We start from the raw sequence: 26,454 nt of genomic DNA, 5'->3' as shown, positions 1-26,454 counted from the left end.
GATAGTACTTGGTATATGTATGTTGAGAAACCCCAAGGTGAATCAAAGGTCTGAGGTATTAGATGAACAAGCTCTGGCACCTGGGATTTCAGTGATTTTTAAATTCATTTCTATTCTAAATGCTGTTCTAATTCCCTGATCTGCAAGATCTGAAAAAATGAATTTGCTAGACTTTTAGCAAGTAGCAAGTGGTGTATTTATAGGCTGAAGTTACAAAAGTGATCATGCAAGAGGAGGATTAGTATTTAAATTATTTAACAATCAGCACAATTTGGACTCCAGCTACAAATAACCAGTAAGACTATACCAGTGCATTCAGCTGAATGCCAGCCCTGCTGGAGTAATAAAATCTCATTCTCTGATAATAAAAATTCCTAATTGAAAATAGAGTACAAATGTTAGAAGGTAAAAGGGTGTTGATAGTTACTGCTTTTTGTCCAAAAAATGTCACCAACACCTAAGCATTTTTTTTAAATAACTTGAGAAATCGATCTTTTGGGGGAAAAATTACCCTCCTTCTAATCTACTGTCAAAGAATCCTGTAAAAAAACTAAATTAATTTAGATGATCATTTCTTTAAAACTGTGCCGATATAATTTTAAAATGTATTCATTAAAGTATATAATGAACATCATTATTTTATCTAAATCCTTACAGACTATATTTGCTTAAAGTAAGCAGGACCTATAGGTCACCACTTTAATTCCGTCTGTGAAAAGAAAAAAAAAGAGAAAGCAATAGAAATGACCACAAAACTAAGTGGAATTTTGGGCTTCTTGGTACTGAAATTAATGGACAAGTATCACATTCTTCATTTGAATCAACAGTGTTGTCTTATTTGGTTTTCCCATTTTCACATATATCTAACAGAGGCTTCTGAATTTTACCACATTAGCTGGGTATATTTTTCCTTTTCTTAACCATATTCTTTAGTGTTATAGAGTTCAGTTTAGGGTAGCATTGAAGTACTGTAGTAAAAGGAGGATCTCTGAACAATGGGACTGGAATGTGTCATTCATACATGTTTATTCCGACAAAGAAGGTGTTCTCTTGTATAGCAGAGTTAACAGTACAAAGAGGAAGGAGTGTTTTACTTTCACAATCTTTCCCTCTATTCCATACAAAAATAAAAAACAGAGTAAAAGGCAGATATTCCAGTAAAATTTCACTGCCTATATAGATCTTTGTGCTGTTCAAATGAAAGAAACACCTTATTTTCCTTATCACCTCCCAAATCCAACAACCTCAATTTCATCTTCTCTGAATCCCCATTGCACCACTATACTCACATTAGAAACTGTAACAAAAGCAGACCAAATAAAGTTAGGGGTCAGTCTGAGGTTGAATGTTGGGCAATTCAATAGACCAAGAAGCTTTCAGTAAGAATGAACAATACACAGAAAACAATCATAGATCAAATTGTGTTCTGTACAATTGCTGCATCCTCTTTGTAGGGAAAGCTGCCTCTCTTGATTAGGTAAAACATGCCCTTCTATGTAGAGAATTTTGTGATTGTGTCAAAGCAATTGGTTATTCACACACATACACACCACACACACACATATTATTGACTTCTATCTCAAGTGCTGCGCTTACATTAAAAAGCCTCCTTCTTTAAAAAGAATAAGATATACAACGGCCTAAAAACATGTAAGGTGCACCCTGACTGGGAAGTAATCTAAGAAAAAATATCTCTCAATTTGATAAATTCAAGATGGTATAGCTAATACTGAAATGACATTTCATATTAACTCTGCATTTTCAAGAGCAGATCATAAGTTACAGTCCAGTAGACTTCTTACTTTCTTACTTCTGTAAGATTAAACACCTCCGAAACAGACAAAATTGACCACACCCCTTCCCCTCAACTTCTAATATGGTAGCACAGGATGCATCTATCACAAACAATATAACGAAATTCTAATACAGCAGTTTATTTGGGTTGGTAATAGCTTTTGGGCTTTTACTATAAGCATACTTCATAGCACGATGTTTTGTGGTATAACTTCCAGTATTGGACTAGTGCAGTTCTTTTGTGCATAAGCATGTTTCAAGGGCATTAAAAATATAAATCTTAATAATATCTCCTTTCCTGTTTTCTCAAAGCCTAAAATTATGTGTGTATACAGATATGCTTTCATAAATATGCACATATATATATATACATACATGCATACGTGTGTGATGTCCGTCTCTCTATATATACATGTATATATGTGTGTATATACATATGTGTGTGTATACATATATATATATATGAAAACTTTCAGTGCTTTATGGAGATATACATTTAAGCAAAGTTAAGGCCTAAGACAACTAAATATTATCCAGCATGTACTGCAGTTGCTCACCACTTACTGTCACCCAGAAAAGATAGATTCCTAAGAGAAACAAGGATCAGAATAAGTGAATTTTTATAAAGGTGACAGTGACAGAAAAAGATTAGAACATGACCTGCTTGAGGGCAGTGAAGTCTATGGTTCTGGTCCATTAGAGCCAGGGAATCAGTGAACAAATGGGATGGTCCTACTTAAAAGAAGTAAAGATAGGTAGGGGCACGAAAAATAATCCATGCCTACATAAAAATCTTGGTTATCTAGCTCTATGGCTCTCATAATGGCAAGTAACACCCCTACAACATATTTTAGGTAGGACTGGGTACGTTCAAGGTTGTCACAAATTATTGGTGGTGGTAGTGGTGGTGTGCTTTTGGCTTTTAGTGTATATAGGGGGAGGCAGTCCAATTTAATGATGAGTTTTTCTAAAAATATTCCATATAAAGTTTATGCATCCTATTGAACTAAATGTTATGAATATCAAACTGTAGAATCTGGTACATAATTATAATTAAGAATTTTATTTACATTCCCACCAAAAGCCAAGCAATTTATAATAATAGTTTAATTATTTCATGTACTCTATCTTCTGACTCTAGAATTGATAGACTATAATGTTGATAGAAATTAAACTTAAGACCAACTCAGCACCAAATCAGTAATTTTTATTTTCGAAGTATTTTACTTATTGACAATACAGTGAGTAACCTGCATCTCCTGAAATAGAATTCACACTAGTAACAACATAGAAATGTTCCAGAAAGTAATTTTGGGATTTTAGTGGAGCATATCAATGGTATTTACTCTCTCATTTGCAAAATATCATACATTAAAATTTTCTCCACTCCAAGAGTCTACATTTGACTTGGCAAATTTTCCCTATACCATTAACTTCCTTCTTCCGGTTTTCACATACAAATAAGTCTGGGTTGTTAGTATCTCAACACTAGTTTAAGTCTATCCCTCATTCTTTCACTTTCGTGCACTTCTTGTACGGGATGTCTTCTGATGTTTTATTTGTCTTAAATTCAAACTTATTCATCATATATTTATACAAGCGCTGACTTTACTATGTCTAGTAAAGTTATCCCCAAGCATTAGTAGTGAAATACACATTTTATTACACATTACTTTTATTTTATTAGCTTTTAAAAATTACAACTATATTCTGTAATTATTTATAAATGGCTTTTGAGGATATTAAGGGAGTAACAAAATATTTGTTTTTAAAAAAGAGGACAGAGTCTAAGAGAGTCAAGGATCAAAGTCTCGTCCATGATGGCTACTCAGTGTATAAGAGAAGACAGCAAATCACAAGCCTTCTACATTTACCTCTGTACTGCTTCATTCCATGACTATCACGTATTAGTTGATACCGTGATGGCCAGAAAGAGTTAACTCCCCTACCTAACTAATCTAACTTTCTAAGAGGTATCTGGATGAGGAGTCAGGAGACCAGGTTTCTAGTTTCTGCTCTGCCACTGCCAGTGTGACCTTTAGCAGTTCATCATGATCACTGTAGGTCCCCATTATTTCTGCAACTGTAAAATGAGGACACAGGAATAAATTACTTTTAAGGTTCTTTCCAGCTCTATTAAAAAATGCATAATCTTGATCCTAAGACTTAGGCACTGATAAGAAGAAACGGATTCCTTTAATAAATGTATATAAAATGTATCCTGTGGGTCTCAATTATATTTCCAACCACAATATTTCTTTTAAAATATTCAGTCTAGTCAAGTCTTTAAAAAATGCCATGCCTTATAAAAAATGAAAATGTTTCCTTAAAAAAAAGCATCCCTACACTTTATGTAGTGAGCACATTTATGATGAGAACATAGTCTCTATTCTGAAGGGTACATCTACATTTCTATCCCCATTCTCCTTACTTCTGTAAAAGTTACAATTTGGCTGTGAATATCTGAAATAAAAATGATCTTATCTGTTTTTCCCGTCATATATTTTTGGCAGTTCTAACCTTCCACACACAGGTTTTCTAAATTCTAACAGTCCACAGAACTAACAATTCAACAAAATCTATGTCCAACTAAAAACTGACTATAAATAAGATGTTTAATGCTATGGTATGAATCAGCTTCTTGCTCAAGTAACTTATTTACAACCAATTTTGCCCTAGAGCTTTTGAAAAACACAATAGAAATCTGTTAAATTGGCAGTCTTGCTGAACTTCAACTATTTTATCTCGCTTGGTCCACTGTAACAATAATTGAGAGGTTCTCTTTGATGAAATGTGTTTTTGATTTGGAGCATAGGTACAAAGATCAAATGGACCATACCTCTTATTTAGATGGCTTCTTGCTATTCCTTCTCTTGGAAAGGACATATTAATATATAAGGCCTAGGAATGCCATTTAACGCCAAACACATACGTATGCTTTAGGAAAACACTTAAAAATGCAGTGCATTAATAGTAAGATGCATACATTAATACATTCTTATTTGGCTTTCAGGAGAAACCATTATCACTTTTTTAAAAATATTGACCACCTGTTACATGTAAAGTGGGATTGAATTTCTCAAACTTTGACTATAAGACTTTTATTTTTGCTAGGAACATATCTAATCCTTAACACATATTCATTAAACAGGTATACAATCAAGTCTTTAGTATCTTTATTTGAATGACATATAAACTCCTGCAAAGTTTTCATAACAGGTTTGCTTACTTCTGCCACCCAGCTCATTTCTGGGCAGTCTGCCCATTTTCCCCACCTCCCCACAAATGGGTTTTGGTGTTTGAGATATGAAAGCTCATTTAAAAATTAACCTAAACGCAAGAAAATAATTAGAAAGGCAACTTGCCCACAATAACAATGCAAATCTTTTTTAAACCAAACATGCAATACATTCCAAAGACAAACACAAATGACTTCTTAAATAACCATGATTTTACATTATCTTTGCCTCTACTTCTCTCATTAACATGAATAATTCAGAGTACTTACTATACATGGTAAAACTGTTTCTCCTCAATAATTCATTTTTAGTGTACAGAAAAATAAGATGTAACATGTTCTTATGTAATATCCAAAGGTTTTAATTAGACTATATTTTTAAAGGCAACTTTAGTTTCAAAATTATCTGTAGTTTGGGTTTATTCTGTCGAAAGCCATTCTTCTTTTTTTTTTTTTTTTTTTTTTTGAGATGGAGTCTCGCTCTGCCGCCCAGGCTGGAGTGCAGTGGCCGGATCTCAGCTCACTGCAAGCTCCGCCTCCCGGGTTTACGCCATTCTCCTGCCTCAGCCTCCCCAGTAGCTGGGACTACAGGCACCCGCCACCTCGCCCGGCTAGTTTTTTGTATTTTTTAGTAGAGACGGGGTTTCACCGTGTCAGCCAGGATGGTCTCGATCTCCTGACCTCGTGATCCGCCCGCCTCGGCCTCCCAAAGTGCTGGGATTACAGGCTTGAGCCACCGCGCCCGGCCTAAAGCCATTCTTCTAAGTTAGGAGAAACTTAACGCTTTCAAGGCAAAGAGCAGTATAGAACAGTGTAGCCGGTGATAATGCCCCACTTTTTCTTGGTTCCTGATAATCTTCAAGTACATATCAATTATTTACAAAGTGTGAAATCATCACTATCTTTTTCCTCAAAAAATACGAAAATGCTTTGGGACATTGCGCCTGTGTTTGAGTGAAAAGAATTTTCCTAATGTGCTGGCTATGCTAAAGGAACAAAGGATTTACTATGTAACTAAATTTTGAATGATAAAATACCCTAATATTGAAGTTCTAATTAGAGCAAACACCCTTAAATGGGAAGCCTTTCTTGGATAGGGAACTGAATATCTCAAATCTTGCTTTATTGATGACACCAACAAAACAAAGAGTGTGAATCTATCTGCTGATTACATCCCAACTCATCCAGATTCCCAAATTCAAATACAAAGAACACTGTACAGGTAAACATGTTATTTATTACCTATCTCACCTCCTATGCTATTCATATGCAATATTGATGTGGGAAACAATGTGTATTTCTTAGGTTTACTGAATTTGGAGTTTGTAAAAGTAAGTTAGTCTCTTATTTTGTGAATTCTTCCTTGGAAGATGTTACACTTTCCTGGAAACCACACAAGGTTTCTGAAGTCACGGGGCTGTTTAATGCCCTGCTTCAGAGCATCAAATGCTACCCTTGTGACCAGGAAGAAAGGAAAAGAAGGTCATCAGGAGGACCCTGCAGCTGCACTAATTTCCAGCTTCTCTCTGGTAACAAAAAGGTTGGGGTCGGGGGAAGCAATCAGATATTTACCGGAGTATACACCAGCCTTGGCCAAGTGCTTTGAAACTTTTAGAATGTCTTCTTTCACTGAAAATAAAAGAAGCAGAGCCTATGGTGTAATAAGCCAAACACAACAGTTACTGAACTTGGGTCAATACTGGATACCATTACAGCTTTCAGGATAGTCATCGGAATGTATGAAATGAGTAAGTACGTTTTGATACCTGTGAAAATAAAACATTGTGCTGTAAGTGAGTGGGAGAGAACAGATGGTTGGTAATGATTTAAAACATTTATGGTTTTGGACTATCACCAAGCCTCTGTATTAAAAAATATGATGTTTAGTTAGTACATACCAACATCTATATGCAAGGTGCTTATTTTCTGGAGGACGGTACTGTAATGAAGGAGATAAAAACCAAATGACGTAGGAGGAACATTCTTCCCATTTTCTGGGGGCATTTAGTGTGTGCTATTTCTTATTGACTATGTGCAATCCTAATGTTTTCCATACGATGAGAGGATTTTAATTTTTCCTCAATTACTAGTCAACTGTAAGTGCCTAGGAATCATATTCTGTTTGATCGTATGGTGTAGAATTGTAATATTGCTTTGTAAATTTGATTCACTTTGATTCAAGCTCTTAAACCCTTTGAGCAATAATAAAAAGTGGTAGTTCAGGGTGCTCTTGCCCATGAAAAACAATAGCATTCACCTTATCCTCACGTTGGTTGGCAGGCATATGGTGTTATGATTAGGTACTGCAATTAGCAGGTGCCCGGCAACTGAATCAGAAGACAAATACTAAATATGGTCACACTGCATTTGGGTGAGTATATATGAGTTGAAAAGAGGCCCACGGCCTTCAAACAGAGAGGAATAATAATGTAAATAAAATTATACAAAGATAGATTAATGCAATTCTGAGGTTAAAGCGAAGAAAAATAAACATTGGTAATACTCTCAATTATCAGAAAAACTGCGAAAAGGGAGTCCTATTAAGCATCCACGGCGTTTTGATTTGAATCTGATAGCATCATAGGGAGAAAAAAGTCACACACACATTGTATATTATTCACTTGCCATCGCTTTCAAAACGCTGGGAATTATTCAGGCACAGTTTGTTTGTGGGAGGGAGCTGGGGGTGGACCGCAGAGAGAGAAAGGAGGAAGGCCTGCAGCTCTAGACTTAGCACCTGTAAACTTAGTTGGAAATAACTCCTGACAGGCATCAACCATAACCCCTTCTAACAGAAACATGCTGATAGGCAGGATGTTCAAACGGGGCAGAATAGGCAGCAGGTAACCCTGTGAAAGTAACAGCAGCAGAAACAAACACACCATTCCTTCTCTCCCCAAGCCACTTGCAGCCCCTCCTCAGATCGCCTCTCCCAACCCCTCCGCTCTGGCCACGATCGTACCTGACCTCCCGGTCCCCCTAACTTCCCTCCCACCTCGCTCTCAGCCTGCACCCGAGCCTGAGCCAGGTCGCGGAGTTTGAGACTGACGCAAAGGAGGCACCCCCGCAGCAGAGATGCTCGTCTTTCTGCCACACACACGCTGGAGGACTGGACAGACTGGCAGCAGAAACTCAAGACTGTTCCTGCCGTCCTCTTTCCAACCTCTGCCTGCCCCAAGCGGGGTCTGACTCCGGAATGTGGAGTCCAGGGTGCCCCGCTGGGGCGCAGGAAGGCAGCTCAGGTAGCTGACAAGTTCACGGCCGTCCTTCTCCAGCGCCCCCTCAAAGTCAGGATCCCTTCCTGCTCCCGCCTCCCACCTCCAGTCCTCCGTCCACTGAAGTGAAGGGAAGTGGGTTGGAATACTGGACGAGGGGGAGATCGGAAAAGGAAGATGCCTCCCGCATCCCCAGCGGCGAAGCACCTGGAAAGGTGAGACCGCACGTCCCCGCCCACCAGAGCCAGCTCCCGGCGTGGGTACCCCCAGCAGCGCCCCGTCATCTCTGCCCCTCCAGTGCCCCCAGCCCCAGCTCCAGCGCGGTTACCTCGCGGGCCGCTGCCGGGCGCTTGCAGGTGCTGCTGTTCCAGGAGCGCAGCTTCGGAGGAAACTTCCCTGCGCTCCAGGGCAAACTCCCGCGCACTCCTGGCGGCCGTGAGGTGGCTGAGAGCTGAGCGTGGCGACGGGAGCCGGGGCAGCTCGGAGTCGGGCGCTCACCCTGGCCCTGGCCCTCGTGCGTCCGGCCGGGCTGGGGCTGCGGCACCGCCTCCACGCCCGCTCCCGCCCGCGCCCCCGCCCGCCCGGGCAGCTCCGCCCCCCTCTTTTTCTCTCCCGCGCCCGCTGCCCGCCCTGCCTTCTCCTGCTCTGCCTTTGTGGCTCTGTCGTCCCCTCTTTCCTCTGACTTTCTGGCCTCGCCTCCGCTGGCGACTCACCCTTCCTCCTAGCCCCGCGTCCCAGGGCTCAGGTGCCATCCCATGCCCAGTGGAGGAAGTGATTACCCTCGCAGTTCCTTCCCAATTCGCCCTCTCCTCTCCCCTGCCCTGGGGTCTTCTCCTAGCTTTTCTAGAAACGCAGTCCTGAGGGGTACATCCGTAGGTTAGAAGGCTGTCGCAAACATCAGCTCCAAAGTCAGAATGTGTTTTGCTTTACAGACCGGAGGTGATGTTTGTTTTAATACATCAATTATAATAGATCAATAAAGTGCTTGTTGTAAGTACGGCTAAGTTCAGCAGCAGGTTTGTGTAAACCAGGGCTCCCTCAAAATGAGCCTAGGACCCATTTACAATGTTCAAGACCTAGGAGATTTCTCAGCCTGAGCCAGGCTGAGATTTCAAAATTGGACAAGCTGAAGTTGGCGGTTTTAAAGGGCTTTGCAAAGACCAAACACTAGAGTAACATTTTTAAATCATTAAAGGAAACACCAGGCTTTGGGAGGCCCAGGCGGGAGGATCACTTGAAGCTAGGAGTAAAAGGCTGCAGTGAGCTCTGATCCTGACACTGCACTCCAGCCTGGGTAACAGAGCAAGACCTTGCCTTGAAAGAGAGAGAGAGAGAGAGAGAAAAGAAAAATAAAAATGGTTCATTAAGGTTTAAAAATTAGTCCTAAATATTATGCTAGCAACAAATGACCAAACTAGGACAAATAAAAATAAATGAACCCTTGTTTGCTTATTTTGCATTCAGATGATTTCTATAAATTCACAAAGAAAATCTCAACTTTTTTTTTAGATTTTTAAAGAAAAAGCATTAACTAGTTAAACCTAGTTATTACGACATTAGAATTTTGTTGTTGTTTTTGCTGAAACTGAAATATTAGCCTTATGTATTTCTAGTAGGTCTTATTCTTATTAATGGTTTAGGAATAACACATCTGGTAGTAGTGAACTTTGGTTCTTTGAAGAATTACCATTATAGAACTTGTTTGCCTGATGCTGGTTTCTTTTTGAACAGAGCCCGATTTTATTATTCTGTCACAAGTGTTTTATTTTCATGCATTTTTAAAAATTAGGAAAAAAACACATTTTTACCATTTTTAACGTACAGTTCAGTAGTGTTAACATACATTCACATGTCGTAAAATAGATCTTCAGAATTTCTTCATCTTACAAACTTGAAACTTTATTCATCAAACAGCTCCCCTTTTCCCTCTCCCCTCTAGCACTTGGTAATTACCATTCTACTTTTTGCTTGTATGAATTTGACAATGTTAGATCTCTGGTATGATTAATATCCAGAATATATAAAGAGCTCCTACAACTCAACAACAAAAAGTCAAATAACCTGATACAAATGGGCAAAGGACTTGAATAGAAATAAGAGTTTAATTTTTTAAATTTGTATATTTGCTGGGGGTTTTTTTGTTCTGTTTTGTAGATTTCTTTTTATTTCAGCTTAATTGTAAAGGAGTTTTAAAGTTATGAATGCCATATAAACACATTATTGAAAATTTGGAAAATAAAAAAAAGTAAACAAATCATTCCACAAAAGCAAACCATTGTAATACAACTTGCTGATTAACTTTTAACCCATATAGGACATATCCTTCATATAGGACAGATCCTCATTCTCCAATAGAATAAATGTTTCTTGAGTTGAACTTTTAAAGAAACAAGCTAGTGTTCCTTGAGCTGTATTTAACTGACACATGCCTAGTAGGCAATTGATGAGTGCTCCTTGAATGACTAACCATTTAACTTATTCGCTCTTGGTTTGGTTCCCTGTGTATCCATCCATGTTCTGTGAATTCTTGGAGTTGGTACTATCCATGATATCACAGCAGTGAGGAAATCCAGGCCAACCTCATAATACGTGAACTCTACTTCTTGCCTGTTGCAAGACATGCAAATTTTGTGGCCTGTGCCTTCTCAGAAGTTGAGCAAGAATATCATTAGAACTGTATTTGAATATAGTTCTATGCTCAAAATGAGCATAAATTGAAAAGTTTTAGTAGCTAACGGGGGAAATGGGCATGATCAGGTCAACTTATTGAATTTGCTTGATTGATGAGCTACTAGACATTGCTAGTCCATTATGGGGTTTTCCAGTCTTTAGAATCTATTTTATTCACTTATCTATCACAGCAAATCAAATACTTATAACTGTGGCTGTCTTTCATTCCTAGACCTCTGTTTAAAACTGATTTTAAAAAGTTGAAGAATTACTATTATAGAAAATTGAATTTTATTAATATCCAATGTTGATGAATAAAGGAACAAAAAATTACCTAAAATGTATACCAAGCACCAGTCTAAGATGCATCTTCTCATGCCATTTGATTGGAAGTTATATTGCTATGTGAAAATATTACCTTTTAATTTTGGAGTTAAACTAATTTAATTTTACACAGTGAATTGTTTCTAAGACACTGATTCACAGCATGTTTCTAAACTCTCCAGTCTATTAATTTTGTTTAGTTCTTTCAATTTCTTAAAATGTTTAACTGTTGACTGCTTCCGGGCAAGTGTGAAGCTTATGGATCATTGTTCCTTTAATGAATAGGTTAGTAATAATCATGGTCCATCAACGTGGTTTCTGCATCCAAACTCAAGGTGTATTCAATAGCAAGAGTGCCTTTATAGAAGGAAGATGTCATCATTCTCAGGTTTATTTGGACAAGACATACAATGCTGATACCGTTATGCTAAGCACAACGACAAAGTTAAACTTAACTTTGAAAGTATAACTAGTAGTATAAAGAATGACTTCAGCGAGCTGCTCACAGAGATGAAAAATGTGGGTAAGGTGACCTGGGGTAGAGAGGTAGGAAAAGAGTAGGAAAGGATATTTTCCTGGTTTCCTTATGTACCAAAAAACAAAACAAAACAAAAAACTAATTTAAGGTATCAGCATGACACTGCTAAGGGATACTTCTTGCTATTTTTGAGTTTACACTTTGCTTTAATCATGCAGGTGTTAATGATGACTTGGCTTAATGAATGGCCAAAGTCAAAATTCAGCAGAAATGCATTTAGCACAATGTGCCAGGTCATGTGGGTGTTGCAAATACCTGTAAACCTTCTTATTTATGACTCCAACTATTTTTTCAGGGAAAGCAGGGATATATTTTTCTGGGAAGAGATATTTTTACACAAGACAATAGAGGATAGTCCAGTAGCTACAGTAGTTTCCCTTTATCTTATCTTGCTTTTATTCTGCAGCATAGGAATAAAACTAGAAAAAAATGATAGAATGTGATTTATGCTGATTCATGGTCAAGTGAACACAAGCTAGCCCACTGAACCAGAAGAAAAGAGTGACAGAACTCTTGAAAGAGAAGATAAAATCCACTATATCCAGATATTTCTGGGAAAAAAAAATAACAAACAACTATTAAAAATTTAAAATCACTTTTAGAAAGCTTCCATTAGTGCTAGGAAATAGAAAGAGTCTTGGAGAACAGGATTTGTTCACGTTAAGTTGGGCAAGTCTTCTCTTCCTGGGCTCAGTTTCCTCATCTGCAGTACATGAGGTCATTGAACTCCATAAGCCCTAAGGATCCTTCTGGTTTCAAAACTCCCATGATGTCTGATAAAGAACACTTACCTTGACAAAGCTCTTCAAGTCATTTTCACCTTCACATATTGATTTATCTGTGTAGGGACATTTAAAGTGAATTCTAATCAGGAAATAAAAGGCTGATGCGGACTTTTCTTCAGTAGAAGAAATTGACAACCAAAAAAATGTGAATACAAGGGAGAAACAAAGGCCTGATTACCAGAAGTTGATCTATAGGATACAGAATGTGGTATTGTACAAAGTAGAAATTCCTTTCTGAAATTTAAGAAGAAATCATTGTAACATCAAGAATAAATAGAAGAAAGGAGAAAGCATTAAGATTTTCCAGTCAAGGAGAGATCTGGAAACATAATGATTTACCTCCTGCCATAGCATGAGGATAGCAAATTTTATAATTTGGGGTAGATCAAAATTATTATGTGAGGAAGACATAATTAAAAAAAGATTTGATTCTGTCTTTAACATTTTTTAAGGAAAGTATTGTTTTCTTAAAAATCAAGAACAAATCGAGGACCAAATATCTATAACTAAAGCACAAATTAAGTGTTCAGAAGAATATTGGGAAGAAAAAGCAGAATGCAAAGGGGAAAATGCCTTATGGAAAGAGCATAGACTTAGTAGTAAATGAGGAAGAACTATGACTCCTAAAGAATTATAAATTCAGAAAAATATTACTGATCAAACAGAAAAACTAAGAGATAATTATAAGTAATAAAATTGAAACAAGATGTGTTGCCATTATTATTATATATCAGCTGCCCCAGTAAAGCAATAATTCAAGGTCAAACAACTTAGAACAGTCAGCACCTAATAGTCTTGGTAAAAAGAGCAGGTCAATAAATATATATTGATTGGTTGATTGAATAAGAAATGCTTGCAGTTATTTTAGGAAAATCAAAGTCGCTTGGGAAGTTGTGCACGTAATTTCTTAAACTAAGCAAGTATAAATTTCCTTTTGAAACAATATAAGATAAAACCTTTCCTAATAGTTACTTTTAAGTCCTAAACAATGAAGTCTTATAACAATTTTTATAAGATAATGTGTGTATATAGCAAAACCTAAATTGGAAATAGATAAAATGTGGAAATATAAATGTTCTTCTGTAGAAAGAAATTATATTTTACATCTTTGATGGTTTTTGATAGGTGGTTGGAATAGGGAAAATTCTGTGTGAACAATTTACCAAAAAAATGCTATACTTTCCTCTAAACCAATATTTGGACATATAAATATTTTCCAACTGGGTTCAGTTTTTGATATGGCCAAAGATAATGATATATTATTTCAAGACCCTAAGTCAAAATAAAATTGATTTGAAATGGTCTGAATTAATGAGATGCCTTCCATCCTGTATGTTTTGACATTGTCATGTCAAGGGATAAGATACTGATGGATCTTTTCTACCAAATATTTTATTAATTAACTCACAAAGCTTGGCCTGTTTAGTCAGTATAGACACTATGTGCCGGTGTCTTGTATACAAAAATTAGCAAGATGTGATTCCTTTAAATAATAAACTCAAAACCCATATCATTAAATTTAGAAGTGGTAAGCTTACAGGAAAAAGAAAGATCTGCTGGGAGTGAATAAAAGGAAAAAGAAAAAATGGTTTTGTGATTTCTATCAATGATGTGCGTGTGCACGTTCGTGTGCGCGTGTGTGTGTGTGTACGTGTACTTGAAAGAGAGAATGCAGGTAACAGGCAAGCTGGTAAGAAATTTGATGAAATAGAGAATATGTCAATGATGTATCCTAAGATAAAATACAGCATTTGAGGGCACAGAGTAATTCTAAATCCATCCCCCACCCCATGCAATGAAATATTTCCTCTTCCAGCACTGGGAGTACTTGTGATATACAGCTCATCTCACCAAATCTAATATCATTTCAGCCCAGAGGGACACAGAGCTTGGTGACTGACTTAGCCTTTTTGAGGGAAGGGATTTTGTTTATTGTTCAAAGTGTGTTGTCCTTAATGGGAGGATTTTTTTTTTCAAATAAAGGTAAATAATGATTTTTGAAGACTAATACATATGATGAAAAATTACTGTAAAAGAAAATTTGTACTCAGTAACATCATAAAATAAGTCTAATATTAGCAGTGTGCTACAAATATTATTTCTAATGATAATACTTAAAGTGAGTTGAAAATGAAACCAATTCAGCTTAGTATCATTAAGCTTATGTTTTTATTTAGCTAGTTATTTACATCTGAATCTATGTCTACATATAGCTATTCTAAATAACATTTGGATAGTTGGTCTATTTAAAAACCTTTTTTTCCCTTTGTAATAAAATTTTTTAAGATCCTCTCCTAACAGTTAGAAAAGAAGGCAAGTGTCTATTAGATATTTACATCTTGTACTTGTGAGGGGTAATGACAGTGGGATTTAGAACTTGAAAGGCCACCTGATTTTAGAGGGAAAACAAAGATGCTATTTCTGGCTTATAATTGTGAATATAACCTGAACCTTAGTTAAGAAGGTAAAAAAAAGTAAGTTCAAGACACAATCTCTTGCTAAAGTCTATTCTTCAATACATTTCTTAATACACATGGTAACACTTAAGAATAAAATTTCCAAGGAGGAATGTGTCCTAATGCAATTACCTTAGAACGTTTTCGTATTTCAGTTTATGGGAAATCCTAGATTTAGGCATTTATGAATTTTTGAATTAATTAAAATAGCTCAATGAAGTGACATCACTATTACATTGATAAGTCTCCTTTCTTCTTCTATCTTGTTGCCTCATATTCTATGTAGCAGCTAGCCATTGTTCTGGGCACTTTAATTCTTGATTTTCAAGTATCAACCTTATTTTGTAAAAAATCTCCATACATGGAAACTCTTCTATTGCAGTTACATTGTGATACAGTCTAATTTTTGATGTTGGGTCACAAATTTTATAAGCTTTCACCATGTCACAGTTGATACATCCTTCAAGCTTTCTTTTTCATCTTGATTGGAGGGACCGTTTAACAAACCTGCACATAAATATCCGATCTCCATTGTTTAGACACATGCGACTGCATTTCATGGAGTACTAAATCACGTCTACATTATTTGCCAAGAAACTATAGAATTCTTGTGCTATCTTTTTTCAACCACAACTAAAAGCAAATGAATACCTATTACCTCTGAACATTGTTTATACTTCTGGGTTAGGTGTGCAGATATTTTTCCCAGCACAGGAGCTGGCCCTTGTCTGTGGTTATGCTGACTAAAGATTTTAATAGCAGAGAAAAGTAAAATGTGTTTCAATGTGAAGAAGTAGCAAGAAGGAAAGCAAAGGTATTGCATAAGAAATCTGGAAACAGGCCGGGCGCTGTGGCTCACGCCTGTAATCCCAGCACTTTGGGAGGCCGAGGTGGGCGGATCAGGAGATCAAAAGATTGAGACCATCTGGTCAACATGGTGAAACCCTGTCTCTACTAAAAATACAAATATTAGCTGGATGTGGTGGCATGCCCCTGCAGTCCCAGCTACTTGGGAGGCTGAGGTAGGAAAACCACTTGAACCCAGGAGGTGGAGGTTGCAGTGAGCCGAGATCAAACCACTGCTCTCCAGCCTGGTGACAGAGTGAGACTCTGTCTCAAAAAGAAAAAAGAAAAAAAAAAAAAAGGAAAAGAAAAAAATCTAGAAACAAATATGCCCCAATTGACAACTTTATTGTAAATGTGGTAAATATCAGGAATTAAAGCATGAAAACGGAATGTTCAATGACCACTCCTTAGCCATAAACTTTTAAATCGCCTTTCAGATGAAATGCAGCAAAATGGCATTACTTTTAACCATAATGAGTTATCACAGGTGCTGAATACACAAATGACTATATCACATAAGATGAAACAGAAAGCAGCAATGAAGTGACCTTAATGAGCAATGAAAAAAGCATCAAGTTAGGGAGCTTAAAGAAAAACTCAGTGTTTGTTATTACTTCCTACTTTACTTGAATATTTTGAAGCATGTCTATTGATGAAAAGAACTAGTAAATATTTATAGATACCATGGATACCTTAAGTAGTCTGTCACTTTAGCAAAATAAACATGGCCTCTGCTAAGCATTTGTTTTAAAATTCAAATTGTAAGCCTGATGTGGTGGCTCACACCTGTAATCAGAGCACTTTGGGAGGCCAAGGTGGGTGGATTGCTTGAGCTCAGGAGTTCAAGACCAGCCTCGGCAACGTGGAAAAACTTCATCCTGACAAAAAATACAAAAATTAGCCCGGCATTGTGGTGCACACATGTAATGTCAGCTACTTGAGAGGCTGAGGTTGGGAGGATTACTGAGTCTGAGAGGCCAAGGCTGCAGTAAGCCATGATTGTGCTGCTGCACTCCAGCTTAGGTGACAGTGAGACCCTGTCTCAAAAAGAAAAAAAGAAGAAGAGAAAAAGAATTGAATTTAGCCAGGCGCGGTGGCTCACGCCTGTAATCTCAGCACTTTGGGAGGCCGAGGTGGGCGGATCACGAGGTCAGGAGATCGAGACCATCCTGGCTAACACGGTGAAACCCCGTCTCTACTGAAAATACAAAAAAATTAGCCGGCCGTGGTGGTGGGTGCCTGTAGTCCCGTAGTCCCAGCTTCTAGGGAGGCTGAGGCAGGAGAATGGCGTTAACCCGGGAGGTGGCGGAGCTTGCAGTGAGCAGAGATCGTGCCACTGCACTCCAGCCTGGGCGACAGAGCAAGACTTCGTCTCAAAAAAAAAAAAAAAAAAAAAAAAAAAAAAAAAGAATTGAATTTAAAATAAGATCCATGGAAAAGACCAAATAATCTAGCATTTTTAAGCTGTCTTCAAGATTTATAAAAGAAAAATATCTTTAAAGTATATCTTTAAAATATAAAAGAAAATGAGCTACCTCAACCAACAAGTGGATAAGGAAAATGTGGTACATATGCACCATGGAATGCTACTCGGTTATAAAAAGGAATAATGTGTTTTTCAGCAACTTGGATGGAGCTGGAGGCCATTATTCTTATTGAAGTAATTTAGGAATGGAAAACCAAATATCATATACTCTCACTTATAAGTGGGAGCTAAGCTATGAGGATGCAAAGGCACAAGAATGATATAATGGACTTTGGGGACTCAGGAAAGGGGAAGGCTGAGGGGGAGGTGAGGGATAAAAGACTACATATTGGGTACAGTATATACTGCTTAGGTGATAGGTGCACTACAATCTCAGAAATCACCAGTAAATAATTTATCCGTGTAACCAAGAACCACCCATACCCTATTGAAATAAAAGTTTAAAAAAAAAAAAAGCCATAGTAACTACTGAAAAAAAAAGAAATGGGCTAAAATGTAAAGCACCAAGTACTATATAATATTACATGTTATATATGTGTGTATATATGTACATATATATATGAGAAACCATTTCTTTTGTTCATTTGTTTAACAAATATTTATTGAGCTTCTCCATGTCTACCGTGCGCTTTGAAGATTGCCACATAAACAAGAAAATCACCTTCATGTTGATTAATTCTAGCAGGATAAGAATACCAAATAAACATTCAAATAAACAAACAGGAGAAATAAAGACTAAAATTTTAATGAAGGAAATAACCAGGGTTCTACAATAGTTCATAGCGGGAGAGGATACTGAGGGAGTATATCAAGAAAGAAGGTGATGTTTGAGCAGAGTCCTTAAAGATGAGAAGGAGTAAACTAAGCCAACAGCCTGGGGAATGGTGTTTCAGACAGAAGGATCAGCACGTGTGAAGATCCTGAGTTGTGAGAGAGTTTGGCATATTTCAAGAAAAGATAGGAAGCCAAATACTGTGGCAAGGTGAGACACCTTGAGCTGAGGTTAAAGACGTGGAAGGGGCCCAGCTATGAGGGTGGTTGGGACAGGACATGGCATCCACACTTCATTTTATGTGTAGGGGAAGCCTGCAGAAGATTTTAAATAGAGATAGTCAGATTTATATATCTTGATAGTGGATGTCAATAGACAACAGTTGAGTTAATATAGATTTTTTATTTTTTGATTTTTTGAGACAGGAACTTGCTCTGTCACCCAAGCTGGAATGCAGCGATACAATCATAGCTCACTGCAGCCTCGAGCTCCTGGGCTCAAGCGATCCTCCCACTTCAGCCTCCTGGGTAGCTGGAACTACAAATGCATGTCATCCTGCCCAGCTAAGTTTTTATTTTAGTATTTTTGTAGAGATAGGGTCTCCTTATGTTGCCCAGGCTGGTCTTGAACTCTGGACTCAAGTGATCCTCCCACCTCATCCTCCCAGAGTTCTGGGGTTATAGGCATGACCTACCATCTTTTAAAGATCTTTTAAAACAGAAAAATTTCTCCTTGAAGAATGTTCCATATTTGTGCCTATCTCTAGGTGTGTGTAAATAATTACGTTATTAATCATAATGTGGGTCCCCTTATGCCTGCATTATGCATACACACATACATACATACAATATAGCAAGTCAATTACTTCTGTTTCTAGTGTACATTTTTAATGAAAATCATAAATCACACCATTGGTTCATCATGAAATCCAGGATCAGTCCTACAATTAATTCTGGTGAGCTTTTCATGTGTGATGAATAGATCTTTCATGTGGCTAAAAAGTTGTCTGCAGATTGAAGATCTCTTACCATCTCTTTCCATTTTTATCATTGGTATTTCCACTAAAATGGTTGACCTCTGGACTTTTACACCTTGAAACATCAGTAATCTCAGAGACTTGGTTGGTTTTAAGGTTTGTTAAAGAAAAGGTCCAGCTTGAGCCGCACACCCAAAAAGTGGGGCCCACAGACTGTTCCCCGATGACAGGACACAGCAGGCCCTCATCCCACTGCCCGGTGGATGCTCACTGTGTTCCACCGCATTTGGAATTTTTTTTCACTGTTTTGCTGTTACTGTTTTAATCATGTTATAAAATTGTGGGCTGTCCAAAAACCTTGGGAGGCAACATAATTCAGGAGAGAGAATGCATCCTAGAGTTATATACAAAATTTGTAGGCTTAAAATTGCAGGAGATATGATGGGGGTAAGAAATGCAAAAAAAAAAAAAAAAAAAAAAAAATCAAAGGAAAAATAATTAAAATGTATTTGTGCAGATTGGACCTCACTGAAACGCACTCAACTCTGAACCTCACGATTTTGATGTCACCTAGACTTTCAAAATCTCACCTTCTACCCACACCGAACTACCCAACTCAAACATCTCTAGTTTCTTCTACTAAATTTAAATGAAGTTTGCAATACCGAGATACCTTCTTTTATCCCTCGTGTAAGGGCTTTAAGAAAGGAGACTTGAAAGGTGATGAATGACATTACTATGTGACATTTCTATCAGAAATGAGAAGATTGGGAACATAGAAAGGAGTATATGACGCAAAGTAATTTTAACCATTTCATTAGAAGATTAGGTTATTTTAATTCATTGAAACATGCTGATTGTAAGACTTGTTCCAAGTTGGTTTAAGGACATGTTTCTCTTCCTTTAGGCATTTGTCTTGGTGTAATGTTGAAAATTGTTAAAGTTGTCTAATTCTTGAAATACTAGATCACTGTGATGATTTTTTTCTGTTTGCCTCTCCACACCCAAACAGTACCCTCCCCACCCTGCCCTTTGTTGGAGCACAAATGTGCATGGACTCTATTCACACATTTCCTTGCCTTCTGGCTTCTGGTTGGGTTTTGCTAACAGGAATGGTGGAATTGGAGGTCAGAGAACAAGAGAAAAGAGAAGAGATATTTATTCCCTTGGCTCCCAGTTTCCCAAGTTGTTGGAGAGGGTTGCGGTTGGGGGATGGGACAGAGAGCTGAGATGCTCTTCCAAAGGCACTTTCAATAGCTGGCTACCAGTGCCGGGTCCTGAAACCACCCCCTCCTTTCTCAGTCCTAAGAATACTAACTCTGGGCCCCCTTCAATTCCCTTCAATAATCCCTGAGATTCTATATTCAATAATCCCTGAGATTCAATAATCCCTGAGATTCACCCACTATTCCTGGGTGATTTCCTTAAAACTCACCCACATCTTTGCAAATAGCCCATTTATTAAATTTTTCTCAATGTTGAACTCCTCTGTTTGCTAAACTGAAATAATAAAGATAGGTTCTACAGACCAAAGAATAAATATATTTTCAGTTCAGTCACATCATTTAATAAATGCATTTTAAGAGGCTAAGGTGGGAGGATTGCCTGAGGCCAGGAGTTCAAGAGAAGCCTGGGCAACATAGTGAGACCCTCATTTCTTCAAAACGTTTTTAAAAAGTAACCAGTATGGTAGCATGTACCTATTGTCTTAACTACTTAGGAGACTGAGGTGGGAGGATCACTTGGGTCCAGGAGTTCGAGGCTGTAGGGAGCTATGATTAAAACACTTCACTCCAGCCTTGGTGACAGGTAAGATCCTGTCTCAAAATAAATAAATAAATAAATAAATAAATAAATAAAATAATACAGGGAATAGTACAGGGTCTCATTCTGATACATGTATTTAACCATTTATTTAATTTGACCTATTTATTATCTACTATAGTCTGGGTGTATGGTGTTGGGAATATAAGGTCAGTGGGTCTTCAAGGTACTGAGTATTCATTCAAGGCAATGCCTCAGAAGAAACCAGGAGGACCACTTAACCTTGGGGTAGTAGTTAAGGAGAATCAAAGAAAATTTCTACAAGGAGCAATTAATTTTAAGCATGAAGGGAGCGATAGGAAAGAAAGAGAGGGGATGAGAAGGAAAGTGGACTTCCTGGTCAGTGAGAAAAATATTTATCCAGTTCCAGGGGTGAGAAAGAGCATGGCATAAAAAAGCAGCTTAGCATGGCTGCAGCATAGACCATGATGGAGTGAGTAATATGAGGTCGCAAATGGTACCAGGGGTCTTGCATGTTGTTTTAAGAGTGTGAACTTTATTCCAAAAGCAATGGGAAGAATGAGGTAATAAGCAAGGGATTAACACTTCAGAAAGCTCATACTGTCTGTAGCATGGAAACTGTGCGAGGCTGTGGGCAGAGAGGTGACTGCACAACGCTGGAGGCAGAGAATGAGTGAGGAAACTGACACATTAATCTAGGCAAGAGATGATAGTGGCCTGGACAAATGTCTTAGCAGTCGAAATGGGAAAAAAGTGGAGAGAATGGAGAGATGTAATCTATACAAAACTTGCCACTGGCAACACAGGTAATACTATATCAAACTGAACTTTAGAATATACATAGCTCTGCTTATCACTGTTAAAGCTGAACTTTAAAGTTTTCATAGCCTTTCAAGAATTTCAGTGAAGCATTTTCATTATTGCTAAAATAGCCTTTGTTAAGAATACTGTTGTTGACTTTATTGCAGTTTGAACCAGGGCCATTAATACAGTCTGCCCCAAGTAAATATTTCCTGGGTGAATTAATCAGCTGTCCTTTCTTAAAACTATGTTTATAATATGTCTTTAGTGATTATAGATTTCTCTTATGTGTTTTGCAACTTTCCATTATCTTTCTGGGTAAATATTAGCCTTAAGCAAGAATAAAATACATTGCTTAATATTTTAAAAAATTTACAATGGCTGTTTCTGGTGGGAATATTGTTTCAGTAATGCATTCAACAAGTCTTCACAGAACTACTCTTTTTTAAAAATTAAAAATTATTACTAATACTATCTTTATGATTCTCAGCACCTAAATATGTCTTCCCTTATCTATATTTTAAGACAGTCTAGCATGCATTGAACTATGAGTAAGACATATTATATTTTAGTCAGCAAAATGCTTTGCTCAACATAAAAAAATTATTATACTTTTTCGGACAAAGTAATATCACTTTCTAGTTTACTCAGTTTTTACACTGATTTTTTGTACTGATTATCACCGTGGTGAGTTGAAAAAAAATGTCTCTAGTTTTCAGAAATGTCTGAAATAGAGTTACTATAAATACAAATAATCGTCAAATATTTTTTAGATAAAAGGTACTTGGGGAAATAAAAAACGTAAAGATGTTTTAAAATGTGACAGTAGTAAAAACCTTAAAAAAAAAAAAAACTTAAATTTAACCAGGGTCATGAATTTATTTTGACAAAGCAAATCCACGTCATCAAATTATTAGTTTTCCCAAACCACAAAGATAATAGATTACTACTGAGAACTTTTATATAAGATTAAGCTAAACTGACCTCTTTGTAAATTTCTGTTATCACTTTCAGTTGTAGCTGGCATGAAATGATATATAGTTCCATTTCTGGTGTAATGTTCAAATGTTTGTGGGTGGTTATTATATTTCTATCCACAGTTTCTCTCTCTCAAGCCTATTCTAGGTCATCCTTGTATGCCCAAAGGTCCCTAGAGAGGTTTAATCAGTGGATAACATGTTGTGTCCTTGATGACATTTTCCTCCTTGTTTTTCACTATCATAATACACTGGCAAGACGTATTTATTTTTTTCATGTACTAGAAAAGAAAACCATTTATTTTTCTTGACTTTTTTGTCTCATTTTTCTCTTTCAATGAACGTTTATGCCTTAAACACTTATATCCTGGGAGTACTAACTCATTCTTGTCTTAATTCTTGAAAATATCAGTTTTCCTTTATGTATCCTCTCACCCACATTGGTATCTAAAATATTTCCTGTTGTGTTGAGTAGTTTCAACAATAAATGATATTATGTACCAAATTAAAATATTGCTGACTTTTTTCACTATGACTAATTATAACCTGAAATCTACATGTAATATAAAATTATAGTTAATATATCAATTTTAGAAAATAAAATACACAGCTTAAAAAGTTCTCAAATGTATATGTGTGTGTGTATATGTGTGTATACATGTGTGTATAATATGTCTTACTCATAGTTCAAAGCATGCTAGACTGTCTTAAAAATAGATAAGGGAAGACATATTAAGGTGCTGACAATCATAAAGATAGTATTTTTAATAATTTTTAATTTTTAAAAAAGAGTAGTTCTGTGAAGACTTGTTGAATGCATTACTGAAACAATATTCCCACCAGAAACAGCCATTGTAAATTTTTTTAAATATTAAGTAATGTATTTTATTCTTGCTTAAGACTAATAGTGGCCGGGCCCGGTGGCTCAAGCCTGTAATCCCAGCACTTTGGGAGGCCGAGACAGGCGGATCACGAGGTCAGGATATCGAGACCATCCTAGCTAATACGGTGAAACCCCGTCTCTACTAAAAAATACAAAAAACTAGCCCGGCGTGGTGGCGGGCGCCAGTAGTCCCAGCTACTCGGGAGGCTGAGGCAGGAGAACGGCGTAAACCTGGGAAGCGGAGCTTGTAGTGAGCTGAGATCCGGCCACTGCACTCCAGCCTGTGCGACAGAGCGAGACTCCGTCTCAAAAAAAAAAAAAAAAAAAAACACTAATATTTACCCAGAAAGATAATGGAAAGTTGCAAAACACGTAAGAGAAATCTATACACATATACACATATGTATACACACACATATATACACACACACACACATATGTATATACACATGCCGTGTAATGACATTTCAAAAATATGGCACATATATAACGGTGATCTCATAAGATTATAATACTTCTCACTGTACTACTGTTGCCTGCAGTATTCAATGCAGTGACATCTATACAGGTTTGTAGCTTAGGAGCAATAGGGTATATTATATAGCCAGGTGTGAAGTAGGCTATATCATCTAGGTTTATGTACATACACTCTGTGATGCTCACACAATGATGAAATCACCCAATGACACATTTCTCAGAACCAATTGTTAAGTGATATATGATTGTATACACACATACATACAATGGAATTTGTAAAGGAAATATGGTTTATTCCAAAGCTGTCAGTGAAAGCTCTTATGCATTTGACAAATGAAAAACTGGTTTATATTGAACATCTGGGTAGTAGACAGTCATGATTTCTCTCCTTTAAAATGGAAGTCATGATGGATCATTATAAGTGCTATAAGGCCTTATATGGAAACACCATGGACTCAGATATGCTCCTTACGTTATACTCCTTACATTCTCACCCTACTGCTGTCTTCTATATGTGAAGTTCAATTATGGATTCAAATTCTGGGCAATAGCCTTAAAAAGTAATCTGGAAGGCAAACTCTATAGAACTTGCATGATAAATGGATAGGTAAGAAATAGTTGAACAGTATTCTGTAGCAACAGAATGCTGTTACTACAACATCCATGTATTAGCTAAAAGTTCTGTAGGTCAGAAGTCCAAACATGGTCTGGTTGGGTCCTCTGCTTGGGGTCCCACATGCTGAAATCAATGTGTTGGTCAGGCCGTGTTCTCATCTGAAGCTCAGGATCCACTTTCCAGAGGCAGAAATCTATTCCTTGTGGTTGTAGAACTGAGAGTTCCGTTTCTTTACAGGCTGCCAACTGGGGGATATTTTCTGTTCCTAAAAGCTAGGCACTTCTTTGCCAAGAGGCCCCCTCCATTTCCAAAGTCATTGTTAGTTGTGTGTGTGTGTGTGTGTGTGTGTGTGTGAGAGAGAGAGAGAGAGAGACAGGGTTTTACTCTGCCACCCAAGCTGAGTGCAATGGCACAATCTTGGCTCACTGAAATCTCTGCATCACAGGCTTAAATGGTCCTCCTGCCTCAGCCTCCCAAGTAGATGGGATTACAGGCATGCACCACCTCACTCTACTAATTTTTGTATTTTTTGTAAAGACGGGGTGTCACCATGTTGCCCAGGCTGGTCTTGAACTCTTGGACTCAAGCAATCTGCCTGCCTCGGCCTCCCAAAGTGCTGGGATTATAGGCATGAGCCACCACACCTGGCCCAAAGTCATTATTAATTCTTCATCACACCTCAAATCTCTCTGACTTCTCTCTCTCTCTCTTCTGACCCCTGAACCCACATTTAAAGGGCTCATGTGATTAGGTCAGGCCTGCCCAGATATTTCCCTGTCTGAAGGTCAATGGATTTTGGAACTAATTGCATCTGCAAGATCTTTTCAACAGCAACACCTCAATTAGTGTTTCATTGAATAATTAGAACACAATGTGCATATACAACGGGCTGAGAATTTTGTGAGCTGTCTTAGAATTCTGCTTCCCACAAACAGCAAATAGACTGAAAAGTTGAAGAGCAAGTAGCTACATAAGAAACATTTGAACAGCAAAGCTGATTGATTGTTGTTTTCAACCCAAATTTCTCCAAACTGATTATATTTTTGTGAACTGTGACATTATCAAAAGAGTAACCAGAGAATACAGGACTCTAAAGTAATAAAGTAAATTGGGAAGGAGAACACTAAGCCTGGAAGATATTTCTCTCTCCGCCAACATTCAGGGACCTCAGGGTGGTCTATAAAGTCTTCAAATCTTTCAGGCAGTGTGTAGAAATGCTACAGGTATTTTTGTAGAACGTATTTTGCAGAAGAGCTGCACAAGCCGAAATTCCAGATTTTGAGGCAGGAAATCCTAACAGGAATAGTTAGAGCCTATAGGAATATGCATGATTCAGATGTGGAACTTTACAGTCCAAACTTCTAACACTTGAGACAGAGGTTGAGAATGTTAAATAATTATGTCACTTTGGTAACGGTAGCCAGACTGATTTACTGAGGGAGAGCATCGGGGCATAGGCCAATGGCTGAGATACAAAATACAATGAGATGCCTATTATTTGGTACAAAACATGAAATGGATTAAAACAATGTCGGCTGGGCACGGGTGGCTCACGCCTGTAATCCCAACACTTTGGGAGGCCGAGTCGGGTGGATCACCTGAAGTCAGGAGTTCCAGACCAGCCTGGCCAACATGGTGAAACTTCATCTCTACCAAAAATACAAAAATAAGCTGGGTATGGTGATGGGAGCCTGTAATCCCAGCTACTCAGGAGCCTGAGACAGGAGAATTGCTTAAACCCAGGAGGTAGAGGTTGCAGTGAGCTGAGATCGTGCCACTGCACTCCAGCCTCAGTGACAGATAGAGACTCCATCT

General features: G+C 37.6%; 1 protein-coding gene across 2 annotated transcripts in view; it reads right to left on the bottom strand.

Annotated features, from left to right (window-relative positions):
• The window catches only part of CHST9 (carbohydrate sulfotransferase 9), a 284,572-nt gene extending 275,786 nt beyond the window's left edge, over positions 1–8,786 (bottom strand). For both annotated transcript variants that reach the window (XM_050767139.1, XM_050767140.1), the window contains exon 1: positions 8,576–8,786. The gene's annotated coding sequence lies outside the window, so the exon portion shown is untranslated. The remainder of the gene's footprint in view (positions 1–8,575) is intronic.
• Positions 8,787–26,454: the final 17,668 nt, after the last annotated feature.

This window comes from Macaca thibetana, chromosome 18, assembly GCF_024542745.1.
Source record: "Macaca thibetana thibetana isolate TM-01 chromosome 18, ASM2454274v1, whole genome shotgun sequence".
NCBI classification, from domain to species: domain Eukaryota; kingdom Metazoa; phylum Chordata; class Mammalia; order Primates; family Cercopithecidae; genus Macaca; species Macaca thibetana.
The sequence above is the reverse complement of the archived record's forward strand: the minus strand, read 5'-3'. Positions and strand labels throughout refer to the sequence as shown.